The sequence below is a fragment of the Thalassophryne amazonica genome, chromosome 1, assembly GCF_902500255.1.
Source record: "Thalassophryne amazonica chromosome 1, fThaAma1.1, whole genome shotgun sequence".
Lineage (NCBI taxonomy): Eukaryota > Metazoa > Chordata > Actinopteri > Batrachoidiformes > Batrachoididae > Thalassophryne > Thalassophryne amazonica.
In genome coordinates, this window is record NC_047103.1 from 98,151,238 (window position 1) to 98,169,093 (window position 17,856).

Below are 17,856 nucleotides of genomic sequence, written 5' to 3' on the forward strand. Positions count from 1 at the left end.
GGGGTGTTGACTCATTTAAACTAACATATTCATCCTGCTGTAACCAGGTTTCTGTAAGGCAGAATAAATCAATATGTTGCTCAATTATTATATCATTTACTAGCAGGGACTTAGAAGAGAGATACCTAATGTTTAATAGACCACATTTAACTGTTTTAGTCATCCTCCAGAGATCCCAGTCCAGTCAATGCCTCTGATGGATTATGTCAACAACAGGTCCCAACTGTCAGAGACATAGGTAAAATAATCAATAGTACAATGGATCATTCAGAGGTGGAGACTGTGGTTACAAAGCTTAGCCCTGGGGAGAAATATGATCTCATATACAACCATTTAGGTCCTTCCCAGGACTACATCTTCCCAACTGTACACATGAATGGTGGCAATCGTGGGTTTAAGTACCACTGGTTCAAGACATACCCCTGGCTAGTCTACAGCTTTGAACTTGATGGAGTGTTCTGTGCACCATGTGCAATTATGGCCAAAGATAGAATTGGAAAAGGCTGTCTAGTGAATAAACCATTCACATGGTGGACAAAGATCTCAGAAACTCTGAAGCAGCATAACCTAAAGGAGTCCCACAAAATGGCAATGGCAGAAGCAAAGGGTCTTAAGGTATTCCAAGAAATCCCAGATCAGAGAATAGAACTGCAGATGGACCACAAAAAGAAGGAACTGATTGAGACAAACAGGCATATTCTGGCCCAGATGATCAGAGCTATTCTGTTTTGTGGAAGACAATGCCTGCCACTAAGGGGGACAGATGAGCAAATCGGAGGTGAGGGTAATCCAGGGAATTTCCTGGCATTACTGGAAGAAATCGCAGAACATGATCCAGTACTCAAGCAGCATATTCTGCATCCCAAAACAAAGAAAGGGCAGTACATGGGTGCACCCATACAAAATGAAATCATAAAGATAATAGGTGAGATAATTCGGGACAAGATTCTTGATGAAGTGAAGGAAACTGAGTTCTTTGGGGTGATGGCTGATGAGGTGGAGTCTCACAATAAAGAACAGATGCCCTTGGTGATATGATTTGTGGATGCTGATGACAACACCAGGGAGGAGTTCCTGGAATTCATTTGCCTTGAGCGGATGATGGACAGTACATTGCCTCCCAGATCTTGAATAGCTTCAAACAATATGGCTTGGATCCCACAAACTTGGTTGGCCAGAGCTATGATGGAGCGGGTAGTATGGCAGAAGCTCAATCTGGGGTACAGGCAATTGTACAAAGAGCTGCTCCCAATGCTGCTTATAACCACTGCCTTGCACACAATTTAAATTTGGTGCTTGCTCATTCTTCATCCGATGCTGCCATAAGCAATGCTCTGTGTCAAATGAAAGAGGTGACAAAATTCTTCACCAACAGCCCAAAACGTGAAGGGCTTCTGGACGCAATCATTGGCAAGCATGCTGTTCACAAATCAGAGCGTAGGGCATTAGTTCAAATGTGCAAAACCAGGTGGGCTGCCAGCCAGGAGAGCTACAGGCACTTCTATCAAGCCTATGTGTATATGGTTGAAACTCTTGAGTCCATTGCCCACAGTATGCACTGGGAGGATATCCCAGAGAAATTCAGATGTGAATGGGACAGGGACACAAAGCAGCAAGCCTTATCACTCCTCCAGGCAATCACCTCATTCCAGTTCATCATCACATTCATCTCTGTGTACATGACCTTTGATCACCTTGATGGCTTAAGCAAGAAACTACAGAGCAGCTCTCTTGATGTTATTCAGGCTTATCAAATGGTATGTACACTGATAAAAATAGAAACAAAAGTAACATGTTCCTAACATCATATTTTAATGTTTTCATACATCAAATCATTTTTCTGTTGTTCTAGGTTGAGGAGGTACAGAAGGATGTCAACAACCTGCGTGAGAACATTCAGAGCCGATTTGAAGTATGGTACAAACATGCTGAATGCATGGCAGAAAAGGTAAGGCCATTTAGTATAGCTACCTTCAATACCCAACTAAATAGTTTTTGCTGGTAAATAGATTATTAGTTATTACAAATGTAGAGTTATAAGCTGAAATATTTAATTTCAGATAGGGGAAACCCCCAGTATGCCGCGCCAAGCTGCAAGGCAGTTACACAGAGCCAATGCCAAGAAACCCAAGGAGTGTGACTGCACTGTGTTGCCATGCAGGTGTGAGATATCCAGCTACTACCTCATCAACATGGTCATCCCACTTGTTGACCATATTTTGATGGAACTCAAGAACCGGTTCTCAGGTACTGCCATTTAGTTGCTCTATAAAAAAGCCCTCCGTAAAGCTAGGACATCTTTCTACTCATCACTAATTGAAGAAAATAAGAACAACCCCAGGTTTCTTTTCAGCACTGTAGCCAGGCTGACAAAGAGTCAGAGCTCTATTGAGCTGAGTATTCCATTAACTTTAACTAGTAATGACTTCATGACTTTCTTTGCTAACAAAATTTTAACTATTAGAGAAAAAATTACTCATAACCATCCCAAAGACGTATCGTTATCTTTGGCTGCTTTCAGTGATGCCGGTATTTGGTTAGACTCTTTCTCTCCGATTGTTCTGTCTGAGTTATTCTCATTAGTTACTTCATCCAAACCATCAACATGTTTATTAGACCCCATTCCTACCAGGCTGCTCAAGGAAGCCCTACCATTATTTAATGCTTCGATCTTAAATATGATCAATCTATCTTTGTTAGTTGGCTATGTACCACAGGCTTTTAAGGTGGCAGTAATTAAACCATTACTTAAAAAGCCATCACTTGACCCAGCTATCTTAGCTAATTATAGGCCAATCTCCAACCTTCCTTTTCTCTCAAAAATTCTTGAAAGGGTAGTTGTAAAACAGCTAACTGATCATCTGCAGAGGAATGGTCTATTTGAAGAGTTTCAGTCAGGTTTTAGAATTCATCATAGTACAGAAACAGCATTAGTGAAGGTTACAAATGATCTTCTTATGGCCTCGGACAGTGGACTCATCTCTGTGCTTGTTCTGTTAGACCTCAGTGCTGCTTTTGATACTGTTGACCATAAAATTTTATTACAGAGATTAGAGCATGCCATAGGTATTAAAGGCACTGCGCTGCGGTGGTTTGAATCATATTTGTCTAATAGATTACAATTTGTTCATGTAAATGGGGAATCTTCTTCACAGACTAAAGTTAATTATGGAGTTCCACAAGGTTCTGTGCTAGGACCAATTTTATTCACTTTATACATGCTTCCCTTAGGCAGTATTATTAGACGGTATTGCTTAAATTTTCATTGTTACGCAGATGATACCCAGCTTTATCTATCCATGAAGCCAGAGGACACACACCAATTAGCTAAACTGCAGGATTGTCTTACAGACATAAAGACATGGATGAGCTCTAATTTCCTGCTTTTAAACTCAGATAAAACTGAAGTTATTGTACTTGGCCCCACAAATCTTAGAAACATGGTGTCTAACCAGATCCTTACTCTGGATGGCATTACCCTGACCTCTAGTAATACTGTGAGAAATCTTGGAGTCATTTTTGATCAGGATATGTCATTCAAAGCGCATATTAAACAAATATGTAGGACTGCTTTTTTGCATTTACGCAATATCTCTAAAATCAGAAAGGTCTTGTCTCAGAGTGATGCTGAAAAACTAATTCATGCATTTATTTCCTCTAGGCTGGACTATTGTAATTCATTATTATCAGGTTGTCCTAAAAGTTCCCTAAAAAGCCTTCAGTTAATTCAAAATGCTGCAGCTAGAGTACTGACGGGGACTAGAAGGAGAGAGCATATCTCACCCATATTGGCCTCTCTTCATTGGCTTCCTGTTAATTCTAGAATAGAATTTAAAATTCTTCTTCTTACTTATAAGGTTTTGAATAATCAGGTCCCATCTTATCTTAGGGACCTCGTAGTACCATATCACCCCAATAGAGCGCTTCGCTCTCAGACTGCAGGCTTACTTGTAGTTCCTAGGGTTTGTAAGAGTAGAATGGGAGGCAGAGCCTTCAGCTTTCAGGCTCCTCTCCTGTGGAACCAGCTCCCAATTCAGATCAGGGAGACAGACACCCTCTCTACTTTTAAGATTAGGCTTAAAACTTTCCTTTTTGCTAAAGCTTATAGTTAGGGCTGGATCAGGTGACCCTGAACCATCCCTTAGTTATGCTGCTATAGACGTAGACTGCTGGGGGGTTCCCATGATGCACTGTTTCTTTCTCTTTTTGCTCTGTGTGCACCACTCTGCATTTAATCATTAGTGATCGATCTCTGCTCCCCTCCACAGCATGTCTTTTTCCTGGTTCTCTCCCTCAGCCCCAACCAGTCCCAGCAGAAGACTGCCCCTCCCTGAGCCTGGTTCTGCTGGAGGTTTCTTCCTGTTAAAAGGGAGTTTTTCCTTCCCACTGTAGCCAAGTGCTTGCTCACAAGGGGTCGTTTTGACCGTTGGGGTTTTACATAATTATTGTATGGCCTTGCCTTACAATATAAAGCGCCTTGGGGCAACTGTTTGTTGTGATTTGGCGCTATATAAAAAAATTGATTGATTGATTGATTTAACCCTCTAAACAAAATCTTATTTATTCTGAATAGCAAATATGCATTTTTTCATGATCTGGTAAAGGTTAATGTATACAGCTGAATGTACAAAATGTTACTGTAACTGTGGTTCATTTACATGCATGTTTTTTTTTAAATACAGATGTGTCAAAGAAAGCTGTGCGCCTTCTGTGCTTAATACCAAGCATAGCCTGCACAACAGATGTTGCGGCAGACCTACAAGAGGATGTGGAGATGTACAGCCAGTTCCTGGTTGCCCCTGAAATGGTGGAAGAGGAACATGAGCGATGGAAAAGCAATTTTGCTTCCAAACCCAAGCCCTCCACTATTCCAGAAGCTCTTCATGCATGTCAGAAAGAGTGTTTTCCCAACATACATACACTTCTCAGAATAGCCAGCACACTCCCAATGACAAGCTGCGAGTGTGATAAGTGTACTAAGAAGGCTCAGAAACTATATGCGAGTAACAATGAGCCAGGACCGCATGTCATCACTGGTGCTGATGCACATTCATAGCAATATCACCAAGCAGCTGGATGTTTCAAATATTGCAGATATTTTTGCTCGTAAACACCCAAGGAAGCTGGAGTTCCTTTTTTAACTACTTGAAAAGGATCTTCTATGTTCTGATATATTGTACAGATTCATTTTTGCCTTGTAATGAAACTGATGTTTTATAGATAATGTATATGTATTATTTTGTATATGATGATATTTGTTGTAGGTGCCTGTTTAAAAATGCTTATGTATTTTACAGGTATATTTTATGTAATTGTTAAGGTGTTTGTGTATAAAGCTTGCATTAATGTTATCTTGGTTCTTCCTGGGTGGTTCTTATGGCAACTGATCCAATCCCAAGCAAGGACTATTTGTATAGAAAAATGTACTTCCTAAAATGATACATTTTGGGTTTCAAAAGAAATTTATGTAGCTTTTTACCCCTCGAAATCCTAAAAAAGCTTCGACCCCACCGGGGGCCCTGCGGCTCCCTGGACCCCCAGCTCAAGGATTTGAACCCCCCCTTTCACATTCCTCTATACGGCCTTGTGAAGATCACATGCATTTGATTTCCAGGTGTTCAGCTTGTAGTCCCCATTCACACATACTTTTACTGCACAGATTGTCATTTCTGAGGGGGAAAAAATGAAAAACATTAGACTTTCTTTAAACTTCTCAGGCTTTTTTCTTTTTCATAATCAACTTGAACCTCAAAGGATAAACAAGTCACATGTGGCTATGTGGCCCTTTTCTTTAAATCAGCACTACATTTGTATTCAAACCCCCCCATACACACACATATATATATATATATATATATATATATATATATATATATATATACACACACACACACACACACACACACACACACACACACACACACACACACACACACACACACAATCCATCTTATTGCATTGTAACTACAGCAAACAGACCAGGATTGTAAAAATTTTAGACCTCTCTAGTCTGAAGGTGAAAGAAGCTTATTTCAGTGACACAATGTTACAAATGTGACTCTCAATGTTTTGAAAATAAAACACTTTATTTCTCTCATCTGCTTTTTTTTTGATATATTAAAACAAGAAGAAAGCTACATTTATGATAACCTAGTATGTTGTTTGCCTAAGTGAAAAGCTGATACATACAAAGAGAATAAACCCATGACATAATTATCAACATTAAATACAAATGTAAACAACAGTTCCAGCAGTTCAGATGTTCTAAAGAGAACATGACAACTACATACTTTCACAACAAAGACCAGGGTTCTGTTCCATAAAACAGGATTACCAAATAAGCCAGGCTTATTTCATTATTATGTTGCTTCAAAAACAGTGTCTTCTTACCAGTGTGAACGGTGTCGGCAGCGGGTTTACGAGGTCTGTCAATAAAGTATAGGTCCTTTTTATTTTTTTCAAAAACTATATGGATTTCATTCATATGTTTTTACGTCAGACATGCGTGAACCCTCGTGCGAATGCGTGAGTTTTTCCACGCCTGTCGGTGACGTCATTCGCCTGTGAGCACTCCTTGTGGGAGGAGTCGTCCAGCCCCTCGTCGGAATTCCTTTGTCTGAGAAGTTGCTGAGAGACTGGCGCTTTGTTTGATCAAAATTTTTTCTAAACCTGTGAGACACATCGAAGTGGACACGTGTTGATAACCATTTGTAAAATCCAGGCGGCTTTTGATGGCTTTCAGTGGAGTGAGTATATGAGAAATTGTTTAACAGCTGGACATGTTCCAACTTGTCCTTAAGGCTTCCAACGGAGGTGTTTTTCCTGTGGCGGAGCGTCGCGGCGGCTGCGAGCCGACGCTGCAATCCGTCTGCACGTCTTTCATTAAAAAAATCTCCTTTAACAGTGGAATATCCGGATAAAATGCTGAAACCGACTTCTTCTGAAACTTCTCTGTTCTCTCACGACGTCCTGGATCAACAGAGCCTGAAATGTGGATGTTTTCAGCTTGAAACAGGCTGACGACGGCGCCTGAGAGCGCTGTGCGACGTCTCGCACCGTGGGAAGTCCTGTCTCTCTCTGACACCCAAGAATCATTTTGCAGGCGTTGCACTCAGGCGGCATCAAAGACACACCACACACAGGGCTGCTGCTGGCTTTAGCCGCCCGGGACAACGTCATTTGAAAGCCCACCCTCTCTCATACAAAGTAATGAGTTCCCATCCAATCTCTGCCGTGACAGAAAGATTCCCCAACCAACACCTTTTTTTTTTCGAAACTTTATTTCAACAAATGCAATAACAAATGAACAAAACACAAGAGCAAAGAGATATACAAGAAAAATAAAAAAAAGTTCAAGTTCCTTATGGAGGTGTCAACATTTTTTCTGTGTTGAACAAAATCTGCACAAGTGGCCATGGCATCGGATGACGACAGCGACCTTGAGGTTGAATTCGACTCTTTGTAGTCTGGTAATTAACACATTTGTGTCTCTTCACAGAAAAAAAAAATCTTTCTAGTAGTGCATTCTAGTTTCCCCATTACTATAATTACTGTTTAAAAATGTGACATAAAATTCTTTGGAAATTTAAAAAAAAAACAAAACGCTAAAATAGCTACGTTGTATGCGTTTTGTTTGTGTACGATCATTTCTCCCAAAATACGATAATTTTGAGGTTTTGGTACGATAGTTTCATATTTCATATCTGGCAACACTGCGCCCCTGTGAGTGGACTGAGTCCTCGGCGCCTGGACTTCTCTGCGCTTCGCGCTCTCCCTGCTGCTCGGATTTATTCCCGAATGTTGCTCCTGGTGTGGAAACGAGGGTGAAAATTTAAGATAAAACAAATGAGTGATGTTTTTTGCTTGTTTTAGGGGGTCAAAGCTGTGATCTTTATTGAGACAGCAGACCAGTTATAATGGTAATAGGGGAGGCCGGGGCTGTTTGTAACAGTGTTCAAAGCTGCAGCCATGCTGGTATTTTGATTTCACTTTAAACGTTATGAGGATCAGTCCACAGAAGTGAAATATTCTTTGGAGTATTCCACACTCTAAAACAAATTATTTGCTCAGTTTAAAAATAAAACAAAACCCTAAAATAGCAATTTGCATGTTTTTTAAAGAAATTCTAACTCAGCCACTGAGTACACACAAGACACTTATAGTCAGTCAGACAAACCCAAGTTTAGCAACGCATTTAATTAAGTGGTTTTGTATACTTAATTTGCTTTGTCCTCTACACTGTTAATTAATTTTAACAATTTAATTTAAAGGTTTTGGTGTTATTAGTTAGTCAAGTTATTTAATTTAAGTTTTTCAAGCTTCTTTTTTGCCTCCATTCCACTCAGTAATGTTCATGCAAAATATTACCTTAATTTTCTCTCTCTCTCTCACTCACATACACACACACACACACACACACACACACACACACACACACACACACACACACACACACACATACACACACACACACACACACACACACACACACACACACACACACACACACACACACACACACACACACACACACTTTGGAGACACAAAAGCTTTTTTCCCACCTGTGTGCTTTTGCTTCCATTTTGTACTATGATCAAGGTGAAATGACAGTGAAAGTGTGTGTTTAGGTGTGTGTTCATGGTGTTTAGGTGTATAGTATTTGTTCATTGGGGGTTTGATATGGACGGGTGGGTGTGCGTGTTTGGGGGTGGATTCATTGGGCCAATAGTGGGCTGGTCCAGAGTAAAAATGCCAGGGCCGAAATTTGTTCCCAGTCCGACCCTGTTTACAGATGTCTGTTTGGCAGGATTCCAGAAGATGGAATGAATTGTGTTTAGTGAAAATAGTTGAGGGGATGGCCAAGGGTGAAGGAAGAACCCTTTATATTTCGGTCCTGATCTAGACCGACATGTTGATTCTGACCTTTGATTATGAGCACTGAATTTTGATTCTGATTACAGGATAAAAGCAAACAGGACAAAAGGACAGTGAACAAGGCAAATGTGCAGGGATTGCACTCAGAAAAATATGTAATTAGCGAAGAAGGTACAGGGATCGTTATCAAAAGGTCAAGCTGAAGATCAAAGGTCAGAAATCATAATTCAAAATCAGTATTATGGGTCTACGTTCAGCAATCAGATTAAGTATTGGTGATCAGTATCAAAGGTCAGTAATCCCAATAAAAAGTCAGGATCAAGATCAAAGTTCCAAAATCAGGATACGTTGGTTGGCTGATATGTCAGCAACAGCTCCAGTTTGCTTGCCCTTGCTCTGGAAGTTATCATATGGTATCTTTGTGGAGTCACCGACAGATTAACTAACTTGAAGGGGAGTGTGGGACCATAGCAGATGTATCTGTTGAAATTACACAGGCATGCCCAAACTATTTTAAATTTTATTGTTAAATAGAATTCAAAGTTGTGTTATTATTTTCCCTCATTTCATCTTCATGTTGTTGTTACCCTGTGACAGACTGGCATCCTGTCCAGAGTGTACCCTCCCTCACACACCGTGACACTTAACTGGAGTAAGGAATTTTCAATTTCAATTTATTTTCATTTATATAGCGCCAAATCACAACAGAGTTGCCTCAAGGTGCTTCACACAAGTAAGGTCTAACCTTACTAACCCCCAGAGCAACAGTGGTAAGGAAAAAACCTCAAGCAGACCAGACGCAAAGGGGTGACCTCTGTTTGGGCCATGCTACAGACATAAATTACAGAACAATTCACAAAATGAATATACAGGAAATGCTGTTGGTGCACAGGACAGGAGGGTCTCAAGCACAACTACCACACCCATCTATGGATGGACCTGCACCTTAAACAGAGAGAAAAAAACAGACAGAAGCAGGTATAGAAATTGGATGGATGGATGGATGGATGGATGGATGGATGGATGGATGGATGGATGGATGGATGGATGGATGGATGGATGGATGGATGGATGGATGGATGGATTACCTTCACCACCACCATGTTACGTTATTCCCTTGTTTTTGTTAAACAGGAGAATTAATGATCAACTGACGGAGTGGGCTTCATGTGTGAGGCATGGGCCAAAGAATAACCTGTTCCATTTTAGTGCAGATTATGACCCTGGAAATGAAAACTAACCACATAAATAAATAAATAGAACAAGCAATGGAAAGCTTGAAATCAAGGTTCTAAGTAATATGTTTTTTTTTTTTGGGGGGGGGGGGGGGGGCTGTCCTTGTGAAAGGATTGTGAAGAGAGGAGTCCTGGATGACAATCATACAGGTCGACAAACCCACCAACCCCACATTCTGACAAGAAGCATTTACCTGCTGCAGCCTGGTGAAATGTGAGCTTAACCAATGATTAGACATACATTTCCTTTCTGTAGACATTTTAACTGTGAAGGTGTTTAGGATTGAATGCATGTTATAATCATTTTAATCACTTTTAGCTTGATGTCTGCTGCACAAATAAACTTTCTTATTATCATTATTGTTAGTTCAAATTGTTAGCACGCTTGCCTTCCAGCAAAACAGTCTCCATTGGGCCTGTTGAATGGAGAAATGTCAAGCCCACCTGTGTCATACTGCCCTTGTACAACAGAAGTTGAGGGGCATACCGCAAAAAAAAAAAAAAAAAAAAAAAATATATATATATATATATATATATATAGGCATCCTGTTAATTCTAGAATAGAATTTAAAATTCTTCTTCTTACTTATAAGGTTTTGAATAATCAGGTCCCATCTTATCTTAGGGACCTCATAGTACCATATCACCCCAATAGAGCGCTTCGCTCTCAGACTGCAGGCTTACTTGTAGTTCCTAGGTTTTGTAAGAGTAGAATGGGAGGTAGAGCCTTCAGCTTTCAGGCTCCTCTCCTGTGGAACCAGCTCCCAATTCGGATCAGGGAGACAGACACCCTCTCTACTTTTAAGATTAGGCTTAAAACTTTCCTTTTTGCTAAAGCTTATAGTTAGGGCTGGATCAGGTGACCCTGAACCATCCCTTAGTTATGCTGCTATAGACTTAGACTGCTGGGGGGTTCCCATGATGCACTGAGTGTTTCTTTCTCTTTTTGCTCTGTATGCACCACTCTGCTTTTAATCATTAGTGATTGATCTCTGCTCCCCTCCACAGCATGTCTTTTTCCTGATTCTCTCCCCTCAGCCCCAACTAGTCCCAGCAGAAGACTGCCCCTCCCTATGTAAATAAAAGTGATTTGATTTGATATATATATATATACACAGTGAGGAAAATAAGTATTTGAACACCCTGCAGTTTTGCAAGTTCTCCCACTTAGAAATCATGGAGGGGTCTGAAATTTTCATCTTAGGTGCATGTCCACTGTGAGAGACATAATCTAAAAAAAAAAAAAAAATCCAGAAATCACAATGTATAATTTTTTTTAATAATTTATTTGTATGTTACTGCTGCAAATAAGTATTTGAACACCTACCAACCAACAAGAATTCTGGCTCACACAGACCTGTTAATTTTTCTTTAAGAAGCCCTCTTATTCTGCACTCTTTATCTGTATTAATTGCACCTGTTTGAACTTGTTACCTGTATAAAAGACACCTGTTCACACACTCAATCAATCACACTCCAACCTGTCCACCATAGCCAAGACCAAAGAGCTGTCTAAGGACACCAGGGACAAAACTGCAGACCTGCACAAGGCTGGGATGGACTACAGGACAACAGGCAAGCAGCTTGGTAGAAGACAACAACTGTTATGATTATTTATTAGAAAGTGGAAGAAACACAAGATGACTGTCAATCTCCGTCTGGGATTCCACGCAAGTTCTCACTTTGTGGGGTAAGGATGATTCTGAGAAAGCTCAGAACTACACAGGAGGACCTGGTCAATGACCTGAAGAGAGCTGGGACCACAGTCACAAAGATTACATTAGTAACATATGATGCTGTCATGGTTTAAAATCCTGCAGGGCAGCAAGATCCCCCTGCTCAAGCCAGCACATGTCCAGGCCCGTTTGAAGTTCACCAGTGACCATCTGGATGATCCAGAGGAGGCATGGGAGAAGGTCATGTGGTCAGATGAGACCAAAATAGAGCTTTTTGGAATCAACTCCACTTATCATGTTTAGAGGATGAGAACAACCCCAAGAAAACCATCACAACCGTGAAGCATGGGGGTGGAAACATCATACTCTGGGGGTGCTCTTCTGCAAAGGGGACAGGATGACTGCACCATATTGAAGGGAGGATGGATGGGGTCATGTATTGTGAGATTTTGGCAAACAACCTCCTTCCCTCAGTAAGAGCATTGAAGATGGGTCATGGCTGAACTCAATAGAAAATCTTTGGAGGGAGCTGAAACTCCAAACCTGAAAAGATCTAGAGAAGATCTGTATGGAGGAGTGGACCAAAATCCCTGCTGCAGTGTGTGAAAACCTGGTGAAAAACTACAGGAAATATTTGACTGTAATTTCAAACAAAGGCTACTGTAACAAATATTAACATTGATTTTCACAGGTGTTCAAATACTTATTTGCAGTAGTAACATACAAATAAATTATTAAAAAATCATACTTTGTGATTTCCGGATTTTTTTTTCTTTTTTTTTTTTTTTTTAGATCATGTCTCTCACAGTGGACATGCACCTAAGATAAAAATTTCAGACCCCTCCATGATTTCTAAGTGGGAGAACTTGCAAAACCACAGGGTGTTCAAATACTTATTTTCCTCACTCAACAAAAATATAAACGCAACACTTTTGGTTTTGCTCCCATTTTGTATGAGATGAACTCAACGATCTAAAACTTTTTCCACATACACAATATCACCATTTCCCTCAAATACTGTGCACAAACCAGTCTAAATCTGTGATAGTGAGCACTTCTCCTTTGTTGAGATAATCCATCCCACCTCACAGGTGTGCCATATCAAGATGCTGATTAGACACCATGATTAGTGCACAGGTGTGCCTTAGACTGTCCACAATAAAAGGCCACTCTGAAAGGTGCAGTTTTGTTTTATTGGGGGGGGATACCAGTCAGTATCTGGTGTGACCACCATTTGCCTCATGCAGTGCAACACATCTCCTTCGCATCATCCGTGAAGAGAACACCTCTCCAACATGCCAAACGGCAGCGAATGTGAGCATTTGCCCACTCAAATCGGTTACGACGACGAACTGGAGTCAGGTCGAGACCCCGATGAGGACGACGAGCATGCAGATGAGCTTCCCTGAGACAGTTTATGACAGTTTGTGCAGAAATTCTTTGGTTATGCAAACCGATTGTTCCAGCAGCTGTCCGAGTGGCTGGTCTCAGATGATCTTGGAGGTGAACATGCTGGATGTGGAGGTCCTGGGCTGGTGTGGTTACACGTGGTCTGCGGTTGTGAGGCTGGTTGGATGTACTGCCAAATTCTCTGAAACGCCTTTGGAGACGGCTTATGGTAGAGAAATGAACATTCAATACACGAGCAACAGTTCTGGTTGACATTCCTGCTATCAGCATGCCAATTGCACGCTCCCTCAAATCTTGCGACATCTGTGGCATTCTGCTGTGTGATAACACTGCACCTTTCAGAGTGGCCTTTTATTGTGGGCAGTCTAAGGCACACCTGTGCACTAATCATGGTGTCTAATCAGCATCTTGATATGGCACACCTGTGAGGTGGGATGGATTATCTCAGCAAAGGAGATGTGCTCACTATCACAGATTTAGACTGGTTTGTGAACAATATTTGAGAGAAATGGTGATATTGTATATGTGGAAAAAGTTTTAGATCTTTGAGTTCATCTCATACAAAATGGGAGCAAAACCAAAAGTGTTGCGTTTATATTTTTGTTGAGTGTATATATATATATATATATATATATATATATATATATATATATATATATATATATATATATATATATATATATATATATATATATATGTGTGTGTGTGTGTGTGTGTGTGTGTACCATATTTGACCAGCTGTACAAACCCCATTTTAAAATAAAAGAAAAAAAATGAGGAGCCAAAATAAATTATTTTAATATTACTGTAGGAGTAGTAACTGTAAAGTGTACAGCAAACAACAGTTGAGTGTGCTCTTAAACAGAACACAACAGGAAGCATTGATTATTCAGCTGGTGACAAGCTTTCTGAATTCCCCATTTTTCAAATGAAAGAGGCAACTTCTGTTCTAGTTTGGCAATTCTCTGCTTCTCTCACTACATGCAAGAAAGGAATGAACCTAACCCCCTTCATAGGGCATTTTCCTGCCAATGTTCTTGAATGCACGTTGCAACCTGGCACTCAGCATTAATATACTGGCATCATCTGCAGTCTGGTTTGTCCTTGTCACTGCAGCAAGCAGAAAAAGTTAAATATTTTTAGATTTCAACAGCATTTGCAATTATGTGTGTGGCCCCCACTCTCACAGCAGTCAGAGGTGAAATGTTCCCATTGAAAACAATGGACCATCAGATTTACTGTCTGCTGCATACCGCCAACATGTGAATGCATAGTTGAAAGAAATTTTACAGACCTGATGGAAATCTACTACTAATGTTAAGATAAAACATTGTAAAAGCACAAGTCAACCTTAACCACATTACAAAACACAGAAATCAAGAATTAACTTACCATCAATGTGAACCCATAGCCTGTTTTCCAGAGATGAGGTGGTCATAGTGTGGTACTATGTGTGTGAGTGACAGGCAGAGTGTGTTTTAACATCCTGTCTGCTGCAGAACCTTATTTTGGTAGTGGTCAGAGCGGAAAAAAACATGTGGCTGTGAATGGTGACAATGTCTTCGCTGTCATTGTGGCAAGTTCAGAGTGTTCTTGTTTAATTTTAATCCAGAAGGATAGGATAGTTTGGGATGTGAACAAAGTATTTTGTCCTCCATCCACTCCAGTAGTTTTCTTGTACTGATATGAGAGATGATTAGCATGATGGGTCAGAAATGAAAGGATTGTGTATACACCCCTTCCCACTGACCGGAAAGAACCTTAACTGCCTGTCAGTCTTTTTTTTAGCAGCCTCAGTGAAAAACTGAATGTTGTTTGTTTCTTGATTGTCTCATTCATTTTTCATCTCACTCACCAGCTAACATCATCTTTACTGAAGTGACAGCTGACCTTGCATGCTGACCTTTGAATATCAAGATGAAAATGCTAAAACGGACATTCAGCTGCTTTTGATGATATTTTCGGACACCGTCTTGGGAGAGTGTTTATTATGATTTTGTGGCCCAGTGTTGTACAGACAACGCAGCTCAAGTCAGTACCCAACAGATAAATTTAATATGTAATACCAAAACTTGCCACATGGTGGCTGAGGCATTATGGAACGTCATTCCATCTCTGCACCAACATGGCAGCCAGAGCCAGTCATTGCTGGCTGCATTAGTGAATAAGACGTCCACTCTGGCATTTATTCCTCTCTGTGCTTTTGACCCGGACAACACCACAAAAATGTTTTCATAGTATCGACGGTTTACACATTTTAAGAACTGAGTTATTGAACATTTTTACTTCTGAATGACTCTAAATTTCCTTGTGATATGTAAAGTTGTTTGATATATAAGGAAAAAACTAAACACAGTGCAGTACACAGTTTACATGTTCTCAGTGTGTTTTTCAGAGTTCCCTCCGGGTGCGACTTTCTCCCACTTTCACAGACATGAAGACAAGGTAAATTGAAACTTTAAATTGGCCGTAGGTGTGAGTGAGTGTGTGAATGTATTTGTCTGTCTATATATTGCCCCGCGATGGACTGGTGCCCTGCCCAGTGTATACCCCGTCTCTCTCACAATAAGTGATGGGATAGGATCCAGCCCTAGGCACACCCCCCCCACCCCACCCTTAATTGTAATAAAGGGGTAAAGAAAATAAATTAATGAATGAATTAACAATGCGGTACAATGCAATTTCTGACTGGCTTTCACTTCATAGTTCGGCACATTTTCCATCTTCTAATTCAGGTGCACACCCTGCAAAATCTGACATCTAAGAAAGTAAAAAAAGACTTCATTTTTGTCCAAATAGAAAAATAATCTTGTCAAGCATTTTTTTTACATAAGAAAAATGTCTTATTTTGGGAAATGTATCTCACTTTTTCTTAAGTGTATCCAGCTAATATCAAGCAGTATTAAACCAGTAAAAATGAAAGGCAATGAATTTCAAATCATTCAAGCAAAGAAACAAGATTGTTTTCCTTATTTTAAGACAAGAGGCTAATTTTAAAATAAAAATTCTGTCTAGTTTCAAGACACATTTTGATTAGCCAGTGCCTAAACATTTTGCTAGCTTTGAGAATTCTAAGGGCCCTGTCCCACTGGCGTTTAGGAGGATTTGCGTATGGATTGCGCAAAAAATTGGTTCATATTCGCTTAACATCCGCAATATGCATGAAACATGCTTGTATGAGTCAGCCCACACCCGCACACGTCCGCAATTATCCGCAGAGGCACGTTTTTCCTTTGCCAGGATTTTTGAGCGGCACAAAATTTTGGCTGCGGGTGACATCCGCCTTACATACTCCATACATACTCAATACATGCACAATACATACTCAATCTATGCGCTGTATATTCGCCATCATCTGCTGATATCTGCAACTGACAGGGATTTACGGCTTGGCAGCGGACTGGGACAGTGTGTAAAACTGATATTTTGTGTGTCCATCATGTCCACATCACGAACTAAAATAAGTTGTAGCGACTGCATTATTACATCTGCTTTGCATCTGATTTGCGGCGGATGCAAAATCAGATGCGCTGTGTTCACAGCTGGACGCCATTCTTTGTTCTACCTACCAGCTGCCACGTGCTCTGCGCTGGACGCTGCATATATAAAATAATTATTTCGTGGCGGATTAATCATTTTATTCTGCAAATTGGCTGTTGAAAACGGCTCTAATCACTTCCTGAATCACAGAGGAAGCTGCAGCTGGGCTGTTCGCGCGCGACGGCTAACAAGCTGCAGAAAGCATTTTGAGGCGTTTAAAAAGGTAATTATTTGACTTGTTTACATTGTCACGGCTTGATAAAACAGTTGCGTGTGTTTCCTTCATGTCTGCAGCTGTGACAGTATTTATTCCTATGTTTATAACAGATTTAACTTCTTGTTCTAATCCTTCAGACGAGCTGCGCTCTGATGCGATCCGCTGACGTCACCACTCGCCCTGTTCACTGCTTGTTTACTCCAGTCAACTTGTCCAAGTCCAGCCCCAGAGCCTGTATTGTTGGTGTGAATAGTGATGCCGATGGCCCAAGTGTGCTTCTTTTATGACCGCAATGCAGATGCCGTGCGCGATGCATTCATAATACACCCGTAATACTGCCGTGATAAATGCAATGTGTCTGATCCATTTCCTCACTACATGCATTATACAACCATGATTGTTCATCATATATTCGCTATATATTATTAATATATCTGTAATTCATACTGGGACATTTGTCATTTTTGGCCATTTTTGTTGTGGACAACAACGAATGCCCTTACTTTATTAACTCAATTCATGCGCAATTAATCCTCTCCCCAGTGGGACTGGGCCCTAAGGAAGTAAATTTTTATCACCCCACTGGCAGATTTTTTTCTTTTTTTCTTTTTTTTTTGGCTTAATACAAGACATTTTGTCTAGATTTCAGATTTTGTGGCTTATTATGAGAGGAACAGTTTTTGCAGTGCAGCCAATCAACTCCTAACAAGCACCTGAATTAGCAAATCAGCTTGTGGCACAGCAGGGAAGATTGAAAATGTGCAGGTTTAGGGTGCAGGGAGGGGCGGACCAGTGACCTGCACTTGTCAGGTCACTGGTCCGCCCCTCCCTGATTGCTCTTGTCTGCTGCAAGCTGCGTGCGTCCTGACCATAAGCCACTGTAGTCTCAGACAAACCCAACTCA